Raw genomic sequence first — 11,943 nt, 5'->3', positions numbered from 1 at the left:
GAGAAGCTTTTAAAGTAATGAATTTAAAAAATTTCGCATACTCCACTTTTAAAAAGAATTCGCAACACAACGATCCATCGTAATACCTTTATAACTGTTTAACTGTCATAATATGATACTCAGAAAGTCAATATACTCACCAAGTCCCTGATCTCGCTCAAGTAGTCATTTATGTTAACTATGTGTTTCTTTAGCTTTACAGCTCTGACATACAGACAGTACAAACCAAATAGTAACAATTTGGTTTTTCTATAGATATAAATCATGATATTATGGTAAATAAGCAGAAAGAATCTTATGAATAAAATGGGTAGGCTTTTTCAATAATATTTTGATCGTTTCAAAATAACCCTCCGTTTGTTTTAGCCGACCTGAGAGCTATCTAATAAGATGCTGAGAGCGTCACTGGCAAACGATTAATCTACTTTCAAGTGTTGAAGGGTCTACATGGAGCCAACATCCGCTCCAACTTAAATTCCGACTTAGTTAGAAATAACGTTCTGGTCCGCAGATAAGACCTTTAAATTAGCGCACACCGAGCACAGCAGGGGCAGATATTTTTTTTTAACTCACGACGCAAAAACGCAGGCGTGTTATAAGTTTGACGTGTCTGTCTGTGTGTGACAAAATGGCGGATATCAAATGATTGCTTGACTAGTAAAACACTATACATTTTACAAATTTCAAATCCACGATGGCAGCCACCGCATATAGGAGAATCATATTTTTTTCACAACTGTCGTAAAATATTAAATTATCAATAAAAGTTTAATTACTTGTTATAACCAAATGTAAATTCATACCAAACTACTCGTAACAAGTTGGAGATTCTAATGTTTAGAGATCAAACCTGGTTCTTAGTTATAGTTATCAATTTTAGGGATGTCACATCGGTATTTTCGTAAATCGGAAGACGACTCTTCATATTCCATCAACATAGGTACTTTGGCAGATTACCTTAATCATGAACCCGGCCAATAGCCCCGCATCGTCTACAAAACAATACGGAGCGTGGAATGTAGGGTTCGATATCGGAGACTACCTCAACACTAACACCATTTTTATTACTGAATACTTTAGAAAGTAAGGTTGAAAGTTGGTCCCGTACATAAAGACTATTACAATAAGATTTCGAATCCACGAGGGATCCTTTTCTTTCATCTGCAAGGAACGATTTCAGCATAGATATACTTTGTGTGAAAGATTGAGCGATTGCGTATCCCGAAGAAAATTGGGCCGGTTGTGTAAACTGCTATTTATGTCTAAAGTATAAGCCCTTATTCAAGTTAACCAACGTGACGTTGCCGTAAATCTGTTATTTAGTATGGAAGGCAAAACTTCATGATTTGAAAACCCCAGACGGATTAACTCAACCTTTGTGACACGTTTGCTAACTTGAATCCTTACTGCGGCTTTGTTTTAGCCTAAGATCCAGTTGTAAATATTATTGAGGTGCTTGGTTTATATTTGTATTATCTGTATTCACCTATCGCATCTGATTACCTCTGCGCTGTGACATGCAGTCTTGCAGCTTATGTGCGCTAATCTTTAAAACTTTAAACTCATACTCCTGATTACTCATATAGTACTTTATAATCGACCAAGCAGATGGCGCGCATGATGGTAAGTGGAAAATCATCGCCTATAAAGAAAGCAACAGTTTGCAGGACATGCATAAACACGTTATTTTTGTTGCCGCCCTGTGTCGCATCATGGTTGACTTTAATTATATCGACAACCACGTCCTTCAGACCGTAACACAACAATGCTGCTTGCATGGCGTTTAATTTGTCATAATAAGCTTTACTACAACTAAAATACCTACCTTTATATGCTTTGGTAGCCAGCCTTATAAAAGTATGTTTCCTTAGCTTATTCTGATCTTTTTGAATGAAAGTTCTTGCATGTTGGACCATCTAAGTAACAATAACTCATTCTTGTAAATTTTGTTGGTAAACCACGTCCACATTATGAGCGCTAAACCTTTTACTATATTTACTGCACGGGCTCTTTAAACCAACGTCTAGATAGGCACTAAAAGCTAATAATAGTCGCTCGAGTATGTGTGGAAAACTTTATTGCCAAAAAGTTTAGCAAAATCCTTACATACAAATCGCATACTCCACTTTTAAAAAGAATTCGCAACACAACGATCCATCGTAATTTACGGTAGTTATGGTATACGACATATTTTATGATAGCCGGTAATAAATCGACGGTAGCAGATTTTTATGATTAGATCGATGTATAACGCCTAGTCTACCGATTATACAGCAGATACTTAGATAAACTTTTGTGATGGTCAAACGTTAAGGGTGGACTAGCACGCTAATGGTTTCTTTATATACCCAACGCAGCGTAACTTTCTGGAACTTAATATGCGTATGGTCTCCAGTTCGGGAATTCACAGGAATTTCAATTACTTCGAAATAATAGTCTGCCAATCAGACGAAAGCAGGTAAAGAAAAGAAAACTGTTTAACATTTGAAATTTTTTTAATCAGTCTAGCTATTTATTTTAACTTCTTTCTAGACCTAGGTACCATCTAGGTATAATACTTACAATAATTAATTCACGTCGCCACGAAGGACAAACTGGCCGCTTTACCCATGTCAGAAGATCACGTTGTACGTTAGATTATAACATAATCTTTTCAGGAATTTAAAAAATCACTAATCTTCTTTTGATTGCATTCCCGGTTTACTTGTGGCGGTAATTACACTGACCTAGGTTTATACTCCGGGTAAAACGCAAAGAAAAAAGGTAGGCCTTCAAAGTTAGTTAGGTACTAAAAACTAGGCATCATATATCGATTGTTTAACCATCGCCTTAAAAGGCTCCCAAACTTTTTATCTGGTCTGAAGCGGTCACCATTTTTTATCATTACTTAATAAAAGTGAGTACTCAAGCCATTCAGTCTGTGTCTAGTTTGGAAACTGGGAAATTTTGCAGTCATTAGCTTCATAAATTTAAATTTTCCTCTTTGTAATTACTTATTACACCCTTAATTTAATGCATACACAATGTCTGACATTAGGTTTTTGAATAAATTATCAAATAGGTAAGCGATGATAATTTAGATAAAATAGATTTCTAATAGAGAAATAATTATAGAAATCGCTTTAGTAGTTTCAGAGGTTATCGACTGAAAATAAACCAACAATCAAACCAAAAAAACTAACCTTTCCTCTTTATAATGTTCCATCTTATATCTCCTACAGCTAGCATATTCTCTAACAAATCAGCTTCACAAACCAGCTTAGTTATGTTCGCCCAAAATAGAAGGATATATATTTTTTTGTTCCTGATTTACGTCACTCGGGGTTTTTTAAATCTATAGACCTGCTGAGAGATATTTATGGCTGGCTGGGAGATATGTTTGGTTATTTCTCGTTTGTTCCTTTCAAGCACTTACTTAGGTAATGTATAGTGTACTGAATAGAGTAAAACGATAGGTGTTCTTTATGAAATTATGATACTTTTAGGACAAAATACGTACGTAGGTATTGTAAGTTTGTTAAGAATTTGCACTAGCAGTCTATAGGTGTACCGTGCCTACTATATATTATTTGAGAATCGCAAACTTTCAATTCAATTATAAACTTAAGAGGATTTCTGTCTGATTATGGCCTGATGACGTCATTCATGGAACTGATTGAAATATAATGATAAATTGTGAATCCCTCAAAAAAATAGAGACCTCGAGTTATTCTGGGCGTGACCTTGGATAATAAGCTACAATTGGGTGCCCATATAGATACACTAGCGGGTAAACTAAGCTCAGCTGCCTTCGCAGTCAGAAAAATTAGACAGATTACTGACGTTAAAATAGCTCGTTTAGTTTGCGACTTTCATATTGTTTTGTAATCGTAATCTTGTCACTTGGGTCTGCTGATTTCGATACTTTATTTAAGTATATTGCAGAAAAGAGCTGTACGATTAATATATAAACTTAAATCACAGGAATTCCTCCGTGAGAAGTTTAAAAAAATAGGTATACTTACTGTAGCTTCACAATATATTTATAAGTATATAGTATTTGTAAGACAACATATAAGCCGTATATAATAAATATCCACAAAAGTGGATATAAACAGTCGACTTACAAGAAATGGTCATATATAAGTGACATCTGTGTATCGAAGTCATTTGTGGGATTGAGTATAAGTTTTTATGTTATGATTCCTGAGGTAATTTTGGACCTACCAATGCATAATTTTAAACAATATGTTAAAACACATTTATTACAGCGAGGTTACTATACAATTGATGAATTTCTTATTATTTTGCAGTTCCGCTTTCATCTCTTCCAAGATAGAAAAATGAATGTTAAAATGTAAATTGTTGATGTTGTAAAAGAGCAACTGCTAAGTTTCTTGCCGGCTTCTTCTCGGCAGAATCTGCCATTCAAACCGGTGGTAGAGTCACTACAAACAGACAGACTTGACGTTTCAAAAGTGCTTATATTAAGCCTAGTAGACATAAATGAATTTGGAATTTGAAACTTCCTAGCGCATCCAGGGAACACGTCCAGCAACATGCCACTCTGTTTCTATCAACCAGACGTATAGGCGTTAAGCCTCATCATCGTCATCATATCAACCCATTACCGGCCTATTACAGGGCACGAGTCTCCTCCTACAATGAGAAGGGGTTAAAGCTGTAGTCCACGACATTGGCCCAGTGCGGATTGGTGGAATTCACACACCTTTGGGAACATGATGGAGAACTTTCACTTTGCAGGTCTCCTCACTCCTCACGATGTTTTCCTTTACCGTTGAATCAACTGATGTTTTAATTGCTTATATTAAGTTCTATTTCTAAACCAAAAGTAAGAAGTAGAACCAGAAGTAAGTAGTAGTAGTAGTCTCATGTGCCTGTAAATACACCGGTTACCACGCCCGTCAGACCGCAGAACAGCATTGCGGGCAAACGAGCAAGTGGGTTACCTGATGTTAAGTCATCACTGCCGCCCATAAACATCTGCAACACTAGAGTACTCGTAGCTACCAATGCGTTGCCGGCTTTCAAGGAATTTGTCTTTTCGCCCCTTGAATAACTCTAGATTGTATTTTTGAGAAAACACTTCGGATGGGAGATTGTTCCATAATTTGCAAGTGCGCGGGACAAATAATCTGACGATGTTTCGAATTATAGAACAAAAACCTCTACTAATACTTAAAATATAATAATATTATGATAGGTAGAAATACTGTAATTATTAGGGCCGCACTACCAGTATTGACGTGACTGCTACCTGACACCATAATAGGTACTCGATTTCGCTATGCTGATAATAGGTACGTAGATACTTACGTACCATGGGCGTAACAGTAAGTAAACATATCAAACGAGTCATGCCATAAAATTCTCTAATTACTTTTTTAGACCCTAAAGGGCTAAAGAATATAAAGTTATGTTGCTATAAACTGGCAATATGCAGTAAGCGTTCCGATACTATGTTTTACGGCGCAGTTAGCAGAGTTATTATCGTGGACAGTCACTCAAGTTCGTCTTTTAATACGAGTACCTACCTATAAAATGTATTAAACAAATAAACATGTACGTAAACTAAAATAATTTTATTAAAACAAGCACTAAAATATGTTTATTGCGATATTGCATTATGAATCTTTGAATTTCTTTGCTTTTCTCTACTATAATTTGCATTTATACTACTTAAAAACTTTCTTCTTCAATGTATCTATCTATTGCTGAAATCTGAATTGGATAAAAGCAGGCGTTACTTTGCGGAAATCCCACATATGTCACATATAAGAAAATAAAGCTTAATTTGATACAGTCCGCGAAAAGTTTTGTCTTAACAATTATTCATTGTAAAGTCAACATCTCCTGAGGATGCTCCGGTTTTTAGAGTGAAACGTGCGTAGAGGTTACATTGGCGACGATTTGTTTGGTGTGGAGTATAAGGATGGAAGAAATTATAAATTACACCATACAGATTCTCCTGCTTTTCGATGACTATAGAAAATTAAGCTTAAATTCCTAATATGCTGAAATCTGCATTAAAACCGTTGTGAGTTTAACAGATTTTTCTTTTATATAGTTAATGTTTCAGCCCACCAGATTTTAAGTGGAAAACTATCGCATATAAACAGAACAACACTTCGCAGGGCATGCAAGGAACACACTGACGGCCGTTTGACGCAGTTTGCAGCGACCCTGTTTTCTGAGCCCAAGGCCGTGGGTTCGATTCCCACAACTGGAAAATGTTTGTGTGATGAATATTCTAAGTATTTATTTATATTATTTATAAAAATATTCATCAATCATCTTAGTACCCATAACACAAGCTACGCTTACATTGGGGCTAGATAGCGATGTGTGTATTGTTGTAGTATATTTATTTGTTTATTTACATCCTGCAGTTTTTCCCAGCAACCTGAGGCGTAGATGTGAAGGCTGTGATAAACAACGGCACCCATGATCCACGCCCTTCAGACCGGAACACAGGATGCTCTTTATTTGCAGGAATAAGCATGACGCAATACTTCCCTAAACGAGCTCTGTTACAAAGAGCTCTACTACTAAAATATCTTAGCATACAAACAGTGGGAGCGACTTTGTTTTATATTATGCAAAAATAAAGTTAATAGTATAGAAAATCCCTGTAGATTAACTTTCTACTTGTAAATGTGAATTTAGGTGATAAACCAGAATATCTATAACTATTTAGTCGATATTATATTCAAGACCTAATAAGCTAATAACCTATGCCGATTTGGCACACCTAAAAGCCTAATAATATAGAATAAGGCAGAACATCTTCTCAAATTTCGTACCTACGTGCGTTACCTAGAAATAAACGTGTTGGTATTAACACAGTTATGTAAGTATAAGTTACTAGAAAATGTATCAAAATTATAGATGTAAAGTTATGTAAGGGCTATTCTGACTGTATTGTGAACCTATAGCTATCCATTCTTTTGGGTTGCTCATGAATAGGTTGTTCTCAACAATGCCTAATTAAGTTAGCCCCGAGAAATATTTAACCTATCCTTTACTAAAATACCAAAGTTTTATCAAGAAATCCAAAAATTGCTTTCTAAAATGGGTTAGTTATATTTCTTGCTCGAAAGTAATATTAACTTGGGTATCCTTTCATTCAAAAGCTACCAACGTTATTTGGGATCTAAACTAGAGTTCGATCGACAAGGTTACGATTTTTATACACTGTAAAGGTACATAACCATGGCTCTTTTAAACTGTATCTCTTATAGACTCTTCTTTGATGCATTCCCTATTACTGAGGGTCGTGTCCCTATTCAAGTGTCATTGTGGCGGTTCACTTAAAATATTTACACGTTTTTAGAAATATCTGTAAAGGTTGTATTCCGAGGCCTTTAATAATTATGAACGTGACATTTTTCCTCACGATCGATATGATCGGTAATAAATTAGTATGGCCCAAAGTAAACCTTATTTTATATAAAAGAAATGTTTATTGTATGGCAATAACAATTTATAACAAATTACCAAATACTTTAATTGACATACCTCTGCCTAAATTTAATATTAAAATTATTGAATGGCTTATGCTTCATCATTTTTATTCAGTAGACGAATATCTAAAATCAAAGGCTTAAATTATTGTATTTCTAGGTTTATTTTTTGGTTTACTTTACATTATTTAATTTTAAGTTGACATTGTAATTTAATTTCACAATTTTTGATACCTTAATTTTCTGACGTTTTGTATAAATTGGAAAAATAATTTTATAATTAAGGTGTTATTATAATTTGCATGCCATAGAATGGCAGATTGTAGCACGTAACTTGTTATGTTTTAGTATAAGATCAAATTTGTTAACCTGCACAAACAAATATTTATATTTGAATTTTTATTTGAATTTGAAAAGTATTATGTTTGAACGTAAACACCTCATTCTCACCCTCAACTCAAACTATGTATTAAGTGTGAGAATGGGTCGGTTTCCGTCTCGTTTAATTATTTACTATTGTTTTCATTCTTAATTGTACGATAAAAAAAATAATATTACGTGTATAAAAAAGCAAAAGAAAAATATTTATTAGAAGAAATATAATATTTAACACTTAAAATAACACAAATACGAAATTAAGATGATCAATTATAAACCACAGACTATATTGTGCAACAGAATTACAAACACACAGAAACCACATTCAGCCATTTTGGCAAGTAGTGCATTGTGTTCAAACACAGTGACAGCACGTTTCACGGCACACCCGCGTTATGTTCCCATTTTATGGGAAACGTTTAGAACATTAGAGGTAAAATAATTACTGTCAAATGGAGTACAGTGACTAGCCGCCTGGTTAATACAGTGGTGTGGTTTTTAATGCTTCAATATTAGTCTTGTACAGGGTTTCCGTATTTTCATAATTTTACATATTATGCGTAGCTCAACTCTTTCCTGGCGGTGACGGTGAGCGCTCCTTTAGATATATATGACATAACACCTATTCCTTCCTGTTTTTATGACTCTTTTGCTATGTTTACATGTATTTTTTTTTTGTGAATATCATGGTCACGTGTTATCGATAAGGAAAAAAGTGAATGTGTAATATTGTACAAGTTTAGCACTGTATATGGTATATATGTATATTGTTATTGTTCTTAATGAATAAATAAAACACCTAACCTAACCTTTATATTATAATAACTTTGATAAATAATTTTTAAGGATCCAAAGTGTTTGAATAGATGTGTGTTGTTGTGTTGCTTTATGTCTTCATATGAAGGTACAAGTGAAGAAACAAGAACCTTATAAAGTGAAACGTCAATAATAATCCAAATGAATGACACATTTACACCCCATTAACGCCATGATGGATGTTTGTAATTAATATAATCTGTTGCAAACCAAAGCGTAAACTCTTGTTTTGTAACAAATAAGTAGGGATACTTAGCACTGCAATTTTCAGGGTTCCAATACCAAAATGAGAAAAACGAAACCTGCTACCATGTCCGTCTGTCACCAAGTTAACAAAGGTCATTATTAACCCTAGCTGCGTCACACATCCAGGCCACCTCGTCAATGGTCGGTGCGGCTGCTACCAGTGCCAAGCAGGCCAAGAGGCGTCAATATGAAAACCTGGATAGCAGTTTCATTTTTGTGCCTTTTGGAGTAGAGACTTTGGGACCTTGGCGTCCGGAGGCACGACCTCTTTTTAAAGAATTACCGAAAAGGGTTAACGAGTCTACCGGTGATCCTAGAGCGGGCAGTTACCTTGGCCAACGAATTAGTTTGGCCATCCAAAGGGGCAATCCCCCAGTAACTTCCTTTCGAAAACTCCCAGGGCTTCTTCATCTTTCATGCACTACCTACCATAGGCTAAGGGTTTTGTATAACGCCGCCTTAATATGCCGAGTTAGTTAAGCCGGGTGTGCTCTAAGGTTTTTTTTGGATTATATCTGGCAAATATGAAGTTATAGTTATCAAAAGTTTAATTATTTACCCACTTTATAAATTTACTGTAACATAATGCTTGATTTTATTGGGCATCCAATCTCAGAATCAGAACTATTCATTTACCATTAGTAATTGAATTTGAATTTGTATTATACCTAGTTAGGTTTTACGAAACCGAGGCAACTATCGTACCGCGACATCTATCCCGGTGTAACCCAACTCGTATCGACCGAAATATCTCTATAGTTAACGAGCTTCCATTAATTAAGGGTTCTCAGAAGTAAAGTATATTTTATATACAAAGGCAAGTAGGTTTTCAAACCTTGTTTATTCACGCGGGAAATTATAAGATTTTTTTTAAATTTGTGATCGCATTCTATGCGATGTGACAGCAAGGATACAAATCGAATGAATGAATGAATACACTTTAATTGTAGAGCAAAAAACAAAGTAGTTACAGAGATATAAGCACATTAAAGCAAGAGGGAATGATTAGAAATTTCTGTTAAATTCTGCAGCGCTTTATTCAAACTTCGATGTAGGTACATAGTAAAAGATCAAGCTGCACAGAAGGTATGCACAGGGTATGCAGATGATATAGAATAAAGAAAATCTCCAGTACGTGCTACAAATACTTAAGGGTATACAGTGGCGTGCACTGGGTTTCTTTCCAGGGTATGCATAAAGCAGGAAAATTGCATAAAGCGGCAAAAATTCTCCCCCTATACGAGTTATATATAAATTTTAGGGTAGGCTGTGCTTTTGTGCATGTATGAAGTGCACGCTACTGAGTAGGCTTTTTATAACTCTTACAATGTCCTTAATAAGTTATCCTTAATAAGTTTCGTATAATTCGTACTGGAGATTTTCTTCATTTTATATCATCTGCATACCCTGTGCATACCCTCTATGAACGCCACTGTGAGATGCTATAAAGTAACAAAAAGCGAAGGCCAAACTGTTTAATTCGGATCACTAAAACTGCTCATGATTTTGTTGAAACTCGCATTATTCCCTTACCTGAAGTTCCTAACTTTATTCTTTTTTTTTCTAGCAGATGACATAACCAACTAGCGCCTTTAAAACAATGTTACACTTCTTAAGGCATGCTAGGAACACGCTTTACAAATTGGCCCCCTTTGTCTATCAACCTAAGCAGTCATATGCCTGAAATCACACCGGTTACCGCACCCAACAGCCTGGAACAGCTTTAACTGTGTACATTTGTTTTGGTGTTGTAAGTGAGAATAGTTCCAACAGTTTGCCACGTTCTAGCGTGCTATCTATATATATCAAAAAAAGTTGTGTTATATTTATATTTATTTATTATAAAAAAAAAAATGATCCGATGTACGAAGTTTGCCGGGACAGCTAGTTTTCTTATATAAGAGTTTATTTTACATATGTCTTTTATCTTAAAATTTTTAACTTTAGACACTAATTAAGAACTGTAATAAAAATATTCGTTAATATTATAATATGCCTTATTTATTAAACGAATTCTTAACCAATTTTTAAAAATATTGCTGTCTAATTTTTTTACCATGAGTGGTAAATGGTTAAAATTTTTTGTACCACAAGAATAAGTACTTTTCGCAAAAACGTAACATTTATTTTGAGGAACACATATATTATATTTATATTTCGTACGAATATTACGTATATCTGAGTGTTCAAATCATATTACATACCTACCTGGGTCGAATCGATAACTTTCTTTTTTATGAAAAATTAAAAGCTTATTTACTGTGACTTATAGTGAAATTAGCATCAAGTCGGTGCTTGGATATAGTTAACAGTAAAAGTGCCGTTGCGTACCTATACTATCACATTTTGTATTTTTCCCCTTTTATGGCTGCGGGTCGTGACACTTTACAGTAAACAATAAAAACCCTTACGCACATGTTTTTCCACACAGTAACTGGACGACAATGTACCTACGTATGAAAATAACGACACCGCGCTGGCTCGACAAAAAGTTAGTCTATACTACCCTGTCCTGTATGCGACCTAAAAGTTCTTTCTTGTTTTATGTAATAAGGATCGTAAATTATGATAGATTATGACACCTTCTAAATATTTGGGTTGGCAAATGATGGGATAGATATTTTTTAATACACCTAACCTCGCATCATTATATTTTAATATATTTTTTCAATTTAAAAAAATGCCTTTTTTTGCGTAATTAGATTGTATTATCCTTTTCTTTAGTATAATTTCCATTTTCATTTGATAATTAATTTAAGACCTGATATTATGACGCTCATTCCTTGGAGGCTGGTCACTTGTATGGGATGCAACTTGTGTCGATACCCTAGCTGCATCACACATCCAGGCCACCTCGTCTATGGTGGGTGCGGCGAAAAGGGTTATCGATTCTCCCGGTGATCCTAGAGCGGGCGGGTTTACCTTGGCCAACGTATTAGTTTGGCCATCCAAAGGGGCAATGCTGCCAGCATCTCACGAACTGTGCCTCGCTGCGGTGGTTTCGAAGACGTTTTAGATTTTATTTAGTTTTAAATAGTTT

The sequence above is a fragment of the Pararge aegeria genome, chromosome 9 (genome assembly GCF_905163445.1).
Source record: "Pararge aegeria chromosome 9, ilParAegt1.1, whole genome shotgun sequence".
NCBI classification, from domain to species: Eukaryota; Metazoa; Arthropoda; class Insecta; order Lepidoptera; family Nymphalidae; genus Pararge; species Pararge aegeria.
Note: the sequence above shows the minus strand (reverse complement) of the source record.